This window comes from Enhydra lutris, unplaced genomic scaffold, assembly GCF_002288905.1.
Source record: "Enhydra lutris kenyoni isolate GAN:26980312 unplaced genomic scaffold, ASM228890v2 scaffoldscaffold9, whole genome shotgun sequence".
NCBI lineage: Eukaryota > Metazoa > Chordata > Mammalia > Carnivora > Mustelidae > Enhydra > Enhydra lutris.
This window is the reverse complement of record NW_019154093.1, coordinates 21,128,460-21,145,976: the sequence shown is the minus strand read 5'-3', so window position 1 is coordinate 21,145,976 and position 17,517 is coordinate 21,128,460. Positions and strand designations below refer to the sequence as shown.

At 38.2% G+C, this 17,517-nt stretch overlaps 1 protein-coding gene across 7 annotated transcripts in view; it reads right to left on the bottom strand.

Moving 5' to 3' along the window:
• LOC111142973 (oxysterol binding protein like 9) overlaps nt 1-17,517 on the bottom strand; it is a 175,697-nt gene that overhangs the window by 92,439 nt on the left and 65,741 nt on the right. The window lies entirely within an intron of this gene.

Genomic DNA, 17,517 nt, shown 5'->3' with positions numbered 1-17,517 from the left:
TATCGAGCCCCCAAATCACATTAGGCTCTCTGCTCAGCAGGGAGCGTGCTCCCCCCATCCTTCTCTGACTGCCTCTCTGCCTACTTGTGATCTCTCTCTCTGTCAAATAAATAAAATCTCTAAAAAAAAATAATATGTATTAACTAATTAAATCCTCACAACTATGTGAGGTAAGTATTATTATTATCCTTATTTTCCAGAATATAGAAACAGAAAAGTTTAGTATTTTGCAATGACATAATACCCAGAAAGCAGCAAATACAAATGAAATCTCTAGGCTTCAAGCAACCCTACCTCCGTTAAATAAGTCTCATTCCATGTCCCTTTTGCTAGACAAAGTCCTTCTTGAGAGATAACAATATAAACCTTTCCACACTTTGGAGACAGTATATAAAGCAGAAAGAACAAAAGCCAAAAATTCTAGTCCAGAAACTTGGGTTCGAGTCCAACTTCTACTCCTTTTGTGTCCACCTGAGGAGGACAGTATTTAACACCTCTGAGTTGTATGCACAAATTTCAAGAGGTTAATATCACCAACTACCTCAAAGACTTAGTGAAAACAAGATGAAATAAGATATATAACACCACAAGGGTCCAGTGAGGTCAAGGCATTCTTAGGGCAAAGCTACTTTCATGACAGTACTAATAAGTTATCTGTGTTTGTCACTGTGTTGACATTTGTGTTGATGGTGCAAGAGCAATGGTGATAAAACTGCCGGCACCTTAGCACAAATGGGGGCCATGGCTCCAAACTGAACTGGCAGTTTTTAATTTTTCACCAGCAGGTACTTGTAAGAAAAAAATTCCTGTTTACTTAAGAATGCTCCTGAAAAAGTAAACATTATTAAATCTCACTCTTACGTATATGCTTTATAACAGTCTATGTGACAAACAGAGACTATGCACAAGCACTTCTACTTACCAAAGTGTAATAATTATCTCAAGGAAAACTACCTGTGTAACTGTCTGAGTTATAAACTAAGTGGCACTTTTCTCATAGAACAGCATTTGTAGAAAGAACAACTGATAAACTGTATTATTCAGATTGGGGTACTTGGCAGACACTTCCCAGAAAGGATGGAGATAAGCCTGTCATTTCAGGGAAAAGTGAGAGAAGGAGTTGCCAATTATAAAATCCAGGCTTTCAAGCAAATATTAGAGGTGTTTTTTTTTTTAACTTACCTTTTTTTAAAAAATTTAATTTCTTTTCAGTGTAACAGAATTCATTGTTTAGGCACCACACCCAGTGCTCCACGCAATACGTGCCCTTCATTATACCCACCACCAGGCTCCCCCAACCTCCCACCCACTGCCCCTTCAAAACTCTCAGATTGTTTTTCAGAGTCCATAGTCTCTCATGGTTTATCTCCCCTCCAAAATATTAGAGTTTTTAAAAACCTGTATTTGCCAGCCACCATGACCTTGACAGATTTTCAATACTTAACAGCCTTTTCTAGTGAGTTTAAGGCAATATCAACAAATGTGATTCTTTATGTCACATAACGGTATGTGTCAATATTTGTAAGATCCACGTATGACAAATGCATGATGTTACAAATCATACCTAGGGTAAGAGATCCATTCAATGTGTCAGACAGATGAATAGATTTTAATGTTAACAGAGTATTTTCATATGTAAATTTCATTGTTATAGTTTAATAAACTATCACCTATTGAGTTTTGGTGAACCATAAAAAGAATATTCTCATTACCCAAAAAGGCTATTAAAATACTCCTCCTTTTCTAACTATATATCAGTATGAGACTGTATTTTCTTCATAGACTTCAACCAAAACACATCAGAAAAGACTTAATGCAGAAACAGGTATAAGAATCCAGCTATCTTCTATTAAAATGGACATTAAAAAGGTTTACAAAAATGTAAAACAATATATCATTCTTCTCTTTTGTTTAGGAAATTGGTTATTTTCTTGTAAAATGTTATTAGTATAATGGATTTGTTACTGATATTTTTAATATTTTTCAATAATTTTTTAATTTAATTTATAAATTAATTTTTTTAATTTAATTAAAATAATTTTCAATAATTTTTTAAGTCCCTCAGTTTTAATTTCTAACCTGGTACATATCAATATATATAACCCAAATAAACAAAAATTTTTTGGAGTCCTCAGTAAGTTTGTATAGTGGTCCTGACACCAAAAGATTTGACAAACACTGGTGTATAATATATGTAACATCTTAACTGATTACATATTGATTGCTTATTCCACTAAAATGTAAGCTCCTAGAAAGCAGAAGCTTGTCTTATTTGTTCTATCTCTAGCACTTAGCCAAGTGCCTTGCACATTTTATAGGTACTATTATATATTTATTCATGGATACATGATTACTGACTGGACTGATACTGAATAAAAGATTCTACTTAGTTAATCAGGTGGTTCAAGGTACCACTGACTGTAATTTTTAACAAGTTTGGACAAGTTGGGTAGTCGGAGGGTCTTTTTTTAAAGAAAGTAGTAAAGAGGTGTATAGAGAGAAAAACCAATTCACGTAACTCTAAATCTAAAGTAACCTAAGCCAATATTCTGATATTCAAGTTTAAGAGACATAGTTTTAAATAATCTGCTTACCATAATAACAGCAATGGTGAGATCAGATTAAAGAAAAACCTATGTACACTTCTATCAAGGCATCTGTATCAATATAATGCTTGTTCGTTTACATTACATTTACCTGAGGTTTAAGATGAAATCTGATATTCTCAAAGTATAACATGTTCTTAACAACTAATAAATATTTATAAGACAAATAATAATTCATCATCTTCTCAAATGACACATTTTCAATGACGTCTCCTGACCAGCATAAATAAACGCCCCCCCAACCCCAGACCAGCATGGCCAATTCCCTATATCCTGCTCTACTTTTTTTTCCCCTCCAGCAAACTGACTCCTTCTAACATATGTATGTGTATATGGATATTTATTATTTATAATCTGTCTCTTGTCACTAGAATATAAGCTCCACCAAGGCAAGGATCTTTATTTACGGATATAACCCAAACCCTGAGAATCATCCCAGGCAAACAAGTGTTCAATAAACATCCGTTGATTTCATTACTCAGTATATGGTTCCACTTTCATATCTGAAATCTAAAAATAGGTTTACTTTCCTAAAAAAACATTATTTCTGGGGTTATGGACATTGGAGAAGGTATGTGCTATAGTTGAGTGCTGTGAAGTATGTAAACCTGGCGATTCACAGACCTCTACCCATGGGCTAATAATACAGTATATATTAATGAAAAAATAAAAAATTTTAAAAAGATTCAATTTTTTAAAAAATCATTACTTCTGCTTAGTAACCTTTAAAGCTGCACAATCCCTCAAAGATCTAGAAACAGTTTTAGCTAAAATTTCCAAACTGTTGAATAAAACACAAGCAAATATTTACAAAAGTGTTTCATCCCCACAACTTCTGCTTTGACTGAAGCAATACTGTGTCTCTTCTGGACAGAGTCAGCATTGTATTGGGCAACTCTCTGATTCAGTCAAAATAGTGAAAATAAAATGTAGATTAATGGGTTCTTTTCAATTTATTCTATAATCACATGCCTTTTTTAAACTTTATTTTTTCAGTGTTCCCAAGATTCATTTTTTATGCACCACACCCAGTGCTCCATGCAATATGTGCCCTCCTTAATACCCACCACCAGGTTCATGTAACCCCCCACTCTCCTCCCCTCCAAACCCTCAATTTGTTTCTCAGCATCCACAGTCTCTCATGGTTCGTTTCCCCCTCCAATTTCCCCCAACTCACTTCTCCTCTCCATCTCCCAATGTCTTCCATGTTGTATCTTATGATCCATAAGTAAGTGAAACCGTATTAATCACATGCTTTTAAGTCAACTTATTCCTGGCAAATGAAAATCCTCACCAAATTTATATGTAAATATATCCTAATAATTTTATTTTTTTGAAGATTTTATTTATTTGAGAGAGAGAGAAAAAGAGAGAGCACACGAGAGAGGGTAGGGTCAGAGGAAGAAGCAGACACCCCACTTAGGGAGCCTGATGCGGGACTCAATCCTGGGACTTCAGGATCACGACCTGAGCCAAAGACAGTCGCTTAACCAACTGAGCCACCCAGACACCCTCTCCTAATCATTTTAACTCCAGCAGAAGATGTTTCCCAACCACTTTAACTCCAGGTTTTAGTAATGGGGTCACTATCCCTTACCTTGAATTTTAAAAAATTAGGATTTGAGGGGCGCCTGGTTGGCTCAGTGAGTTAAAGCCTCTGCCTTCAGCTCAGGTCATGATCCCAGGGGCCTGGGATCGAGCCCCGCATCGGGCTCTCTGCTCAGCGGGGAGCCTGCTTCCTCCTCTCACTGCCTGCCTCTCTGCCTACTTGTGATCTCTGTCAAATAAAATCTTTTTTAAAAAAATTAGGATTTGAGTTTTCAATCTTTAAGACTTATAATACTGGGGGTATGGGTTGGGGCTTAGGAATAAAGGGTTTTAGAGAACTCACCCAGACATCATAAGGAGGGTACTTTGCAGAACAGAGATGAGAACAAAGGAGAAGAAGAAGTTAAAAACGATAGTCATAAAACTACAAAAGAAAGAAATGAGAAAGACTTGGACTCTGGGATAGAGAAGGTAGACAGACAGGATAGAGAAAAGTAGAATTCAATGGACACGGTGGCTCAGTGATGTAGGGAGAATGCAGAAAATGCAGGTAACAGAGAAAGTGTATTTGGTTATATTTTCTCTGTATCTGCATCTCTTTCTTTGTATAAAATTTGGTTAATTGGGTAAGTCAAAGTGCTAGTCCACAACACAGGATAAAGAAAGAAAAATAGGTTGGGAATGATAGGCTGCAAAATTTTATTTTGGGTTTGAAAAGACTCATATTCAATTAACTCTGAAATCTGGTAAATCTGGCCTCCTAAAGAATCTTACTATTGAAAGTTCTATTGAGTTTATTAATTATCAGTCAGTACTCAAATATATTTTGCTAGAAAATAATCCCTTCTCCAGTGGAAGCTAAAAGTAGAGTACATCTTTAATACATTCTGGGGAAGAGAAGGAAGAGAGAGAGAAAGGATAGAGGGTGATTTTGAGAGGCTGAAGCCAAGTATCCATTTATGAAGAGACTGAGAAGAAATATAAAATTTCAAACATATTTTTACTGACTGCCAAGGATAAGTGTTACTCAGAAAGGAAGAATGGTGCTACATAATCACTCAATTTTTGGCTTAGGCAATGAAAGGAAAGAGGGGAAAAAGTTAATATATGTTAGAAAATTCAGGAAGAAAACTAAAGCAAAGCAATAAAGTCTATCTATATGAGAAGAGCATTTGCTACTTATTCTTTTGTCCACTTCCAAGGCAAACAAGGCCAAAATAGATGTAGCCTAAAAAAGTGAAAGAATTGGGGGGAGGAGTCAAGATGGCGGAGAAGTAGCAGGCTGAGACTACTTCCGGTAGCGGGAGATCAGCTAGATAGCTTATCTAAAGATTGCAAACACCTACAAATCCAACGGGAGATCGAAGAGAAGAAGAACAGCAACTCTAGAAACAGAAAATCAACCACTTTCTGAAAGGTAGGACTGGCAGAGAAGTGAATCCAAAGCGACGGGAAGATAGACCGCGGGGGGAGGGGCCGGCTCCCGGCAAGTGGCGGAGCAACGGAGCACAAAATCAGGACTTTTAAAAGTCTGTTCCACTGAGGGACATCGCTCCAGAGGCTTAACCGGGGTGAAGCCCACGCAGGGTCAGCGTGGCCTCAGGTCCCGCAGGGTCACAGAAGGATCAGGGGTGTCTGAGTGTCCCAGAGCTTACAGGTATTAGAACGGGGAAGCCTGCTACATAGAGCCGAGGAGTGAGCTCTAATCTCGGGGTTACCTTGAACCGGTCGCAGGCTTGGTCAGCTCGGAGCGCGGCCAGAGGCCAGGGTGACGGGAGTAATTGGGCGCTGTTCTCTGAGGGCGCATTGAGGAGTGGGGCCCCGGGCTCTCGGCTCCTCCGGGCCGGAGACCGGGAGGCAGCCATCTTCATTCCCGCCCTCCGGAACTCTACGGAAAGCACTCAGGGAACAAAAGCTCCCGAAAGCAAACCCGATCGGATTACTCAGACCGCCCCAGGTAAGGGCGGTGCAACTCCACCTGGGGCAAAGACACTTGAGAATCACTACAACAGGCCCCTCCCCCAGAAGATCAACAAGAAACCCAGCCAGGACCAAGTTCACTTACCAAAGAGTGTAGTTTCAATACCAAGGAGAGCAGCGGAATTCCAAAGGAGGAGAAAGCAAAGCACAGAACTCATGGCTTTCTCCCCATGATTCTTTAGCCTTGCAGTTAATTTAATTTTTTTTTCTTTTTCAATTTTTTTTTCTTCTTCTGCTAAATTTTGTTTTAACTTTTACCCTTTTCTTTTTTAACGTTTTTTAACTAGTTTATCTAATATATATATATTTTTTCCTTTTTATATCTTTTCTTTATTGGTTTTCTTTTTTTAATTGTTTTCTTCTTTTTTTTTTTTTATTTTTGGAAATTAACCTTTTTTTATCCCCTTTCTCCCCCCTCACGATTTGGGATCTCTTCTGATTTGGCTAAAGCATATTTTCCTGGGGTTGTTGCCACCCTTTTAGTATTTTACTTGCTCCTTCATCTACTCTTATCTGGACAAAATGACAAGGCGGAAAAATTCACCACAAAAAAAAAGAACAAGAGGCAGTACCAAAGGCTAGGGACCTAATCAATACAGACATTGGTAATATGTCAGATCTAGAGTTCAGAATGACGATTCTCAAGGTTCTAGCCGGGCTCGAAAAAGGCATGGAAGATATCAGAGAAACCCTCTTGGGAGATATAAAAGCCCTTTCTGGAGAAATGAACTAAAATCTAACCAAGTAGAAATCAAAAAAGCTATTAATGAGGTGCAATCAAAAAATGGAGGCTCTCACTGCTAGGATAAATGAGGCAGAAGAAAGAATTAGCGATATAGAAGACCAAATGACAGAGAATAAAGAAGATGAGCAAAAGAGGGACAAACAGCTACTGGAACACGAGGGGAGAATTCGAGAGATAAGTGACACCATAAGACGAAACAACATTAGAATAATTGGGATTCCAGAAGAAGAGGAAACAGAGAGGGGAGCAGAAGGTATACTGGAGAGAATTATTGGAGAGAATTTCCCCAATATGGCAAAGGGAACAAGCATCAAAATCCAGGAGGTTCAGAGAACCCCCCTCAAAATCAATAAGAATAGGTCCACACCCCGTCACCTAACAGTAAAATTTACAAGTCTTAGTGACAAAGAGAAGATCCTAAAAGCAGCCCGGGAAAAGAAGTCTGTAACATACAATGGTAAAAATATTAGATTGGCAGCAGACTTATCCACAGAGACCTGGCAGGCCAGAAAGAGCTGGCATGATATATTCAGAGTACTAAACGAGAAAAACATGCAGCCAAGAATACTATATCCAGCTAGGCTATCATGGAAAATAGAAGGAGAGATTAAAACCTTCCAGGACAAACAAAAACTGAAAGAATTTGCAAATACCAAACCAGCTCTACAGGAAATATTGAAAGGGGTCCTCTAAGCAAAGAGAGACCCTAAAAGTAGTAGATCAGAAAGAAACAGAGACAACATACAATAACAGTCACCTTACAGGCAATACAATGGCACTAAATTCATTATCTCTCAATACTTACCCTGAATGTTAATGGGCTAAATGCCCAAATCAAAAGACACAGGGTATCAGAATGGATAAAAAAACAAAACCCATCTATATGTTGCCTACAAGAAACTCATCTTAAACCCGGAGACACCTCCAGATTTAAAGTGAGGGGGTGGAAAAGAATTTACCATGCTAATGGACATCAGAAGAAAGCAGGAGTGGCAATCCTTTTATCAGATCAATTAGATTTTAAGCCAAAGACTATAATAAGAGATGAGGAAGGACACTATATCATACTCAAAGGAACTGTCCAACAAGAAGATCTAACAATTTTAAATATCTATGCCCCTAACATGGGAGCAGCCAACTATATAAACCAATTAATAACAAAATCAAAGAAACACATCGACAATAATACAATAATAGTAGGGGACTTTAACACCCCCCTCACTGAAATGGACAGATCATCCAAGCAAAAGATCAACAAGGAAATCAAGGCCTTAAATGACACACTGGACCAGATGGACATCACAGATATATTCAGAACATTTCATCCCAAAGCAACAGAATACACATTCTTCTCTAGTGCACATGGAACATTCTCCAGAATAGATCACATTCTTGGTCCTAAATCAGGTCTCAACCGTTATCAAAAGATTGGAATCATTCCCTGCATATTTTCAGACCACAATGCTCTGAAGCTAGAACTCAATCACAAGAGGAAATTTGGAAAGAACCAAAATACACGGAGACTAAACAGCATCCTTCTAAAGAATGAATGGGTCAACCAGGAAATTAAAGAAGAATTGAAAAAATTCATGGAAACAAATGATAATGAAAACACAACGGTTCAAAATCTGTGGGACACAACAAAGGCAGTCCTGAGAGGAAAATATATAGCGGTACAAGCCTTTCTCAAGAAACAAGAAAGGTCTCAGGTACACAACCTAACCCTACACCTAAAGGAGCTGGAGAAAGAACAAGAAAGAAACCCTAAACCCAGCAGAAGAGAAATCATAAAGATCAGAGCAGAAATCAATGAAATAGAAACCAAAAAAACAATAGAACAAATCAACAATAGAACAAAACAACAAACTAGGAGCTGGTTCTTTGAAAGAATTAATAAGATCGATAAACCCTGGCCAGACTTATCAAAAAGAAAAGAGAAAGGACCCAAATAAATAAAATCATGAATGAAAGAGGAGAGATCACAACGAACACCAAAGAAATACAGACAATTATAAGAACATACTATGAGCAACTCTACGCCAACAAATTTGACAATCTGGAAGAAATGGATGCATTCCTAGAGACATATAAACTACCACAACTGAACCAGGAAGAAATAGAAAGCCTGAACAGACCCATAACCAGTAAGGAGATTGAAACAGTCATCAAAAATCTCCAAACAAACAAAAGCCCCGGGCCAGACGGCTTCCCGGGGTAATTCTACCAAACATTTAAAGAACTAATTCCTATTCTCCTGAAACTGTTCCAAAAAACAGAAATGGAAGGAAAACTTCCAAACTCATTTTATGAGGCCAGCATCACCTTGATCCCAAAACCAGACAAGGATCCCATCAAAAAAGAGAACTACAGACCAATATCCTTGATGAACACAGATGCAAAAATTCTCGCCAAAATACTAGCCAATAGGATTCAACAGTACATTAAAAGGATTATTCACCACGACCAAGTGGGATTTATTCCAGGGCTGCAAGGTTGGTTCAACATCTGCAAATCAATCAACGTGATACAACACATTAATAAAAGAAAGAACAAGAACCATATGATACTCTCCATAGATGCTGAAAAAGCATTTGACAAAGTACAGCATCCCTTCCTGATCAAAACTCTTCAAAGTGTAGGGATAGAGGGCACATACCTCAATATTATCAAAGCCATCTATGACAAACCCACCGCAAATATCATTCTCAATGGAGAAAAACTGAAAGCTTTTCCGCTAAGGTCAGGAACACGGCAGGGATGTCCGTTATCACCACTGCTATTCAACATAGTACTAGAAGTCCTAGCCTCAGCAATCAGACAACAAAAGGAAATTAAAGGCATCCAAATCGGCAAAGAAGTCGTCAAACTATCACTCTTCGCAGATGATAGGATACTATATGTGGAAAACCCAAAAGACTCCACTCCAAAACTGCTAGAACTTGTACAGGAATTCAGTAAAGTGTCAGGATATAAAATCAATGCACAGAAATCAGTTGCATTTCTCTATACCAACAACAAGACAGAAAAAAGAGAAATTAAGGAGTCAATCCCATTTACAATTGCACCCAAAACTATAAGATATCTAGGAATAAACCTAACCAAAGAGACTAAGAATCCATACACAGAAAACTATAAAGTACTCATGAAAGAAATTGAGGAAGACACAAAGAAATGGAAAAATGTTCCATGCTCCTGGATTGGAAGAATAAATATTGTGAAAATGTCTGTGCTACCTAAAGCAATCTACACATTTAATGCAATTCCTATCAAAGTACCATCCATTTTTTTCAAAGAAATGGAACAAATAATCCTAAAATTTATATGGAACCAGAAAAGACCTCGAATAGCCAAAGCAATATTGAAAAAGAAAGCCAAAGTTGGTGGCATCACAATTCCGGACTTCAAGCTCTATTACAAAGCTGTCATCATCAAGACAGCATGGTACTGGCACAAAAACAGACACATAGATCAATGGAACAGAATAGAGAGCCCAGAAATAGACCCTCAACTCTATGGTCAACTCATCTTCGACAAAGCAGGAAAGAATGTCCAATGGAAAAAAGACAGCCTCTTCAATAAATGGTGTTGGGAAAATTGGACAGACACATGCAGAAAAATGAAATTGGATCATTTCCTTACACCCCACACGAAAATAGACTCAAAATGAAGGATCTCAATGTGAGAAAGGAATCCATCAAAATCCTTGAGGAGAACACAGGCAGCAACCTCTTCTACCTCAGCCGCAGCAACGTCTTCCTAGGAACATCACCAAAGGCAAGGGAAGCAAGGGCAAAAATGAACTACTGGGATTTTATCAAGATCAAAAGCTTTTGCACAGCAAAGGAAACAGTTAACAAAACCAAAAGACAACTGACAGAATGGGAGAAGGTATCTGCAAATGACATATCAGATAAAGGGCTAGTGTCCAAAATCTATAAAGAACTTAGCAAACTCAACACCCAAAGAACAAATAATCCAATCAAGAAATGGGCAGAGGACATGAACAGACATTTCTGCAAAGAAGACATCCAGATGGCCAACAGACACATGAAAAAGTGCTCCACATCACTCGGCATCAGGGAAATACAAATCAAAACCACAATGAGATATCACCTCACACCAGTCAGAATGGCTAAAATTAACAAGTCAGGAAATGACAGATGCTGGCGAGGATGCGGAGAAAGGGGAACCCTCCTACACTGTTGGTGGGAATGCAAGCTGGTGCAACCACTCTGGAAAACAGCATGGAGGTTCCTCAAAATGTTGAAAATAGAAATACCCTATGACCCAGCAATTGCACTGCTGGGTATTTACCCTAAAGATACAAACGTAGTGATCCGAAGGGGCACGTGCACCCGAATGTTTATAGCAGCAATGTCTACAATAGCCAAACTATGGAAAGAACCTAGATGTCCATCAACAGACGAATGGATAAAGAAGATGCAGTATATATACACAATGGAATACTATGCAGCCATCAAAAGAAATGAAATCTTGCCATTTGCGATGATGTGGATGGAACCAGAGGGTATCATGCTTAGCGAAATAAGTCAATCGGAGAAAGACAACTATCATATGATCTCCCTGATATGAGGGAGAGGAGATGCAACATGGGGGGTTAAGGGGGTAGGAGAAGAGTAAATGAAACAAGATGGGATTGGGAGGGAGACAAACCATAAGTGACTCTTAATCTCACAAAACAAATTGAGGGTCGATGGGGGGAGGGGGATTGGGAAAGGGGGGGTGGGGTTATGGACATTGGGGAGGGTATGTGCTATTGTGAGTGCTGTGAAGTGTGTAAACCTGGCGATTCACAGACCTGTACCCCTGGGGATAAAAATATATGTTTATAAAAAATAAAATTTAAAAAAAAAAGTGAAAGAATTGTATTAATAATACACTATCATGATTGATTTATGTTACTTTAAATAAAATGCTTCATGAGTTTTTCAAAAATAGGGATTATTCCTGCACACTGTGGATAGGAAGCCCTTTAATACTTAAAAAAATGTGCTAGTGTATCCTTAGATATAAAGTATAGTTGAGACCCTTCTACATTATAATGTTAAAATATTCCTAGTGAACAACTTTTCTAAAGACTTCATTCTTTGCCCCCAGTAGTTCTCCAAGGAATTTTGCTCAGGCAGCGAGATACCAAAAGCTACTTCTTTCTTTCCCTGTATTTAGCTATAAGCTGTTAATATACTATCTTCACTGTTCTTCAGGGAAGCATCTATTTCCAGACCAAGACTGAAGTATAGTCTCAGACATAAACTCACATTCCACAGGCTTTAACTCCATCCTATAAAACACAATCTAGATATAGCAAAATGTCACTAATTCAGCTATCCTTATAATTTATAATTTATATTTATAATAATTTATAGCATGTCATTATGCTTAAACCAATTCACTAGGTACAAAGTGTAAATAACATTGAAAGAAATTCTTATGATGACAAATCATTCTAAAAAAAAATCAGACAATGTCAGCTTAGTTCTAATATCTATACATAAAACCAGAAAAGGGCATTTCTTTCCAAACAGCTTGTACCTAAGATTTGCTTCTCTCTGTCCACCATGAACCATCCTGTCCACATTACTAGAACTACATGTTGTGCTTATAGAATTACCTTGATTTATCTCATTTACATAAAAATGTAGATTCCTAAAAGGAAAGGACTCCATTTGATTCATATTCTGAAGTTCTGCAAGATGGCTACAAACCTATAGACAGAAAAACGGTCAAGAATCAATGCACATACTTCAGTTATATTCTACTCATAGTCTTTCCATTACTCTGTGCAAATAAGTCAGACACTGCTCTCCACTTATCTGAGAGATTGTTTTCAAGCCTAAATCACTGATCTTGTGACTCTTTTTATTTTATTTATTTATTTACTTATTTGACAGAGAGAGACACAGCGAGAGGGGGAACACAAGCAGGGGGTCCACGTGGGAGAGGGAGAAGCAGGCTTCGCACCAAGCAGGGAGCCCGAAGTGGGGCTCAATCCCAGGACTCTGGGATTATGACCTGAGCAGAAGGTAGATGCTTAACCAGTTGAGCCACCCAGGCACCCCTTGGGACTCTTTTTAAAGGAAGATTGTTTTCTCAGGAATCTGAAGCTTCCTTCAGTGGGATAATTCCACATATTTTTCCTTAACAACAGCATTTACCTCTGCTATATTCCAAAATTATACTTTCATCCAACAACTGTATTGATGCTGATATATTCCAAAACTATACTTTCATCCAATAAAATACTTACTGAGTGCATACATGTCCACAGCTGGTAGACACTGGTGACAGAGCAGTAAAAAAGACATACTCCTTGATACATCTATCAGAAAGCTGGGTGTAATTCTGAACTTCTTTTCCCTTATTCTCTTACATGCAGTTAGTCACCAAATTCTGTCATACATCTTTCCGGTTTATCCCGTGTGGTCACTGTTACTGCCTTTACTTAAGCTCTCATCACCTTTCACCAAAACCTCTGCAGTAAGCTCCAAACTGGGCTCCCTGCCTCTAATCTCCCTTCTCCTCAGAGCATTCCCCAAACAGCTCCCACTGATTCTTCAAAGCCACAAATGTGATAATGACATTTCCATGGCTAAAATACCCAATGCCTCTCCTTAATTTATAAAGAAGGTATTTTATTCTTCTGGTACATGACACTGCTGAAAATTTTTTAAATAAAAAAAAAAAAAGTTCTAAGTAGGCTCCATACCTAGCATGGAACCCAACACAGGGCTTAAACTCAGGACCCTGAAATCAAGACCCAAGCTAAGATCAAGAGTTGGATGTCTAACCAACTGAGCCACACTAGTGCCCCTATATTTTTAAGTAATCTCTATGCCCCCAATGTGGGGCTTGAACCCACAAACCCGAGACTGAGTCGCACACTCCACTGACTGAGCCAGCCAGGTGCCCCCATTAAGCCTTTGATGATCTATTTAGTTCCAGACTGAACTCATATCTCTTCCCTTTACCTGATATTTATTCTGAAACATGCTACACTCTTATATTTCTCAAACAAGTCATCCTTTTTCATACTTCCAAGTTTTGCACATACTTTCCCCATACCCAGAATATGTTTCTCCTTTCTCTGAAGTCTGGTAATTTTTTTTAATTTTTAATTTATATTTATATGTATTTATATACTTATATGTTTACATATTTATTTGTATATTTATATATCTATTTATCTATCTATCTAGGCAGGCTTCCAGCCCTGCCTATCCCTCTGTCTTTTTCATCCTTCAAAACCTGTAACAAAATCATCTCCTCTGTGATGCTTCCCTGACTTCACCAGCTCTCTCTTCTACAATTCCTTAGTCTCTATTGCACTATAGTCTCTATTGTACTGTAATTATTGTTCTAAACTGTGTACCCCAGATAAATGATTTAGCATTCTATGTCTCAGTTTTCCTCATAACTGTCTCTTGGAGTTGTTAAAAAAAATTAAATAAAATGCATGTAAACCTTTGGTACAGAAGCTATACCCAACTGTTAATCATCATCACTGCTATTCTAATAAATATTCTCAGTAGGCATTCTTCTATAAAACTGAGAGCTCCCTGAATAGCAGGGAATCAGCTTTGCATCCTGGTTATCATGTTCAGTGTGTAGCATTTTCAAGAACCTAATTTTGGGGGCGCCTGGGTGGCTCAGTGGGTTAAGCCTCTGCCTTCGGCTCAGGTCATGATCCCAGGGTCCTGGGATCGAGCCCCGCATCAGGCTCTCTGCTCAGCAGGGAGCCTGCTTCCTCCCGACCACCACCCCCCACCTGCCTCTCTGCCTGCTTGTGCTCTCTGTCAAATAAATAAATAAAATCTTTAAAAAAAAAAAAAAGAACCTAATTTCGGTTACCTGTAGCCGAAACCCTAGGCTAGAAAAAAGAGAAAAGAGGATTCCAGACACAGCAGCATGATTGATCATCAGCAAAATGAGGTAAAATTTTAAAAAAATAATAGTAACAGCTACTAATTTTTGAGTCCTGCTACTTGCCAGATATCATGTTGAGTATTTATATGTGTTTTCTCTGATCTTACAACAATTCCGAAGGTTGATACTGCCATCCTCATTTTGCTGGTGACCCCCTGCTCCACATTTAGGCTTCCCAGGTAGGCAAGACTTCCTCTGCAAAGGAGGAATAAATATGAAAAGTATGTTGGCTTGTTTTCCTCAATAACTGGGTTTTACTGATAATTCAGTTGACATATTAAGAGAACTCTGCAGTCAGTACAAGAATAAAATTAAATACAGTACAGGTCAATATTTGACTTTCTGCCCTTTATATCCTTACACGGAATAGTCCTAGGCCTTTCTCTGGTCAATCTTCCAAGCCTCCCTCATCCTTGGTAACAGATTACTCCTTTCATGTTATGACTCCCACCAGTGTCTTCTGACCAATGTCTCCATTCCCTTGCCTTCGGTGGGCTCCTTCCTAGTGACAACTATCAACTTGGATGTATAGTACACACAGGAGAAACTCCTGACAACCAAACCACCTGAAAGCATGAAAACACTAACTACTATCAGAGTTAGGAAGTGTGCTGTTCTGTGTAGAGGAAGAGAAAACAGCAGTGAATCTACAGCCACAAAGAGACTAAGGCAGGGTGAAAAGAGAAGTCAGTGTGGGGAAGGGTAACAGAAAGGAGAGGCATGAACAAACAGAACTGTGTAATGAAAATAGCATGTATTTGAATCTAGACTTGGCCACTTCTCATAGATGTTACCTTGGACAAAAACTCCTCCAAGCCTCAGTTTCCTTATCTACAAAATGATAATAAAAGAATCTCCTAAGCGTGTGTAGGGTACATCGGAGGATTACCATGCCTAGCACAACATTATCTGCATCCTTGGAGAAGTGTTTGCTTCCTCTCTTCCTTTTATTCATCTGAGGGTCACTTCTAGAATATATCACCTTTACCAGAAAAGATATCCAATCATCCTCCCCAAGATGGGGGAAAAAAAAAAAAAGAAAGAAAAAGCCCACTGACATCCAACACCACTTGACTTAAGTCACCTATATGCATGGGCTCAGCTCCATTCTCCTTTATATGATACTCTGATTCCTTCTACTAGACAATCACCCAAAACAGATGTCTTCATTAAGGCCAGCAACCCAGCAAAGATGCAGCTTTTCTTTTTCCTTTCCTTTCCCTTTTCCTTTTTCCTTTCCTCTTTCTTTCTTTCTTTGGTGCAAAAGAAATGATTTTATTAAAGCACAAGGACAGAATCCGTTGGCAGAAAAAGCTGCTGCCGAAGACGCAGCTTCTTTACAGTTTTCTGAATTCTAATTATTTTTTCTGGGGTATTAATCAAACTGTCTTAGGTCCTCCAAATTTAATATTGAGAAAATGCAAAGATAAACACAACTTCAGTTTATATGCTGGACTAATGTTACATGTGGAGTACACTGATGGAAGCCTCACAATCATGAGAATCAACGTTCATAAACTTCATGTGGAGTTAATGAAGGAGGCTAAAAAGACAAAGAGGACTGTGGCAGAGTATTTTCTTAGAATTCATCAGCTATTTAGTCGCCTAAAAGTAAAACAAGGATGAGTGCAGTCCGGGCATTACCATAAGAAAAAGCTTTAACTCAGGGATATTTAACCTGGAGTCAGAGTACTACCTAAAATGGTACAACTAGAAAACCTCTGGAATAATGATTTTCAAAATGTGAGATACTTGACGATAAGCATTTTGCTTTGCTCACTACTTTATACTCAGAAACTAGTCTAGTGCCTAGGATACAATAAACACTCAAATATTTGTTGACCATAAAAATGAATGACTAAATGGATGGAGGGAAGGAATAAATTTGAACACTGGTATTTTCTCAAAGTGCCTATGGGCTGCCCCAGGCAGAGCTCTAGGCCCTCCAACCCTCTGACTTCAACCAGATGAATTATACTTTTTTCTACCTCACACTTGGGTTTCTAAATAAGACTGCATTTGTAAAATGCCTTCATTGCAAGTTTGAAAACCATCGAAAATCTGTCAGTATCACTCCCTTCCTTGAACCATTACACGTACAAGTGCGTATCACTTAATACTTAATTGTCCCTCAAATTACTGTTGAGTTCCCAAAGTTTCCTGAGGTACGACATTACATTTTTACGTAAGCAGTACTTGCTTATTCAACTCTCACATACTCTACCCTCTCTTGTACACAGACTCCTCAGAGGAACATCTGTATTTTTTTAATATCAAGCAACAAATGGACATTTTGTACCACTACACTGGGCAAAGTCTGCCATGCAACAATTTAATTCTTGCAGCATCGCCATCTCCATTTGAAGAACAGCACTCATGCAACCACTTCAATATATTTTGCAATCTATTCCATCATTCTTTTAATTAGTAGAAAAATTAAAAGTATCAATAGGAATGACAGTAAGTGTAAATTTTATAAACATAATGTAATTGAGAAATCATTATGCATGCTGCAAACAGTAAATCTGTATCATTAATGGAACACTCCTTAGACTTTGGCACATAAGACTTTGGTCCACTGCCTATACGGCTATTTTTGAAGGAAAGGAATTAAAATGTATGAATACATCTTATGAATAAATATTGTGTAAAGAGGAAGGTATGATTAAAGACTTTGCAGTATGCAGCAGGAAC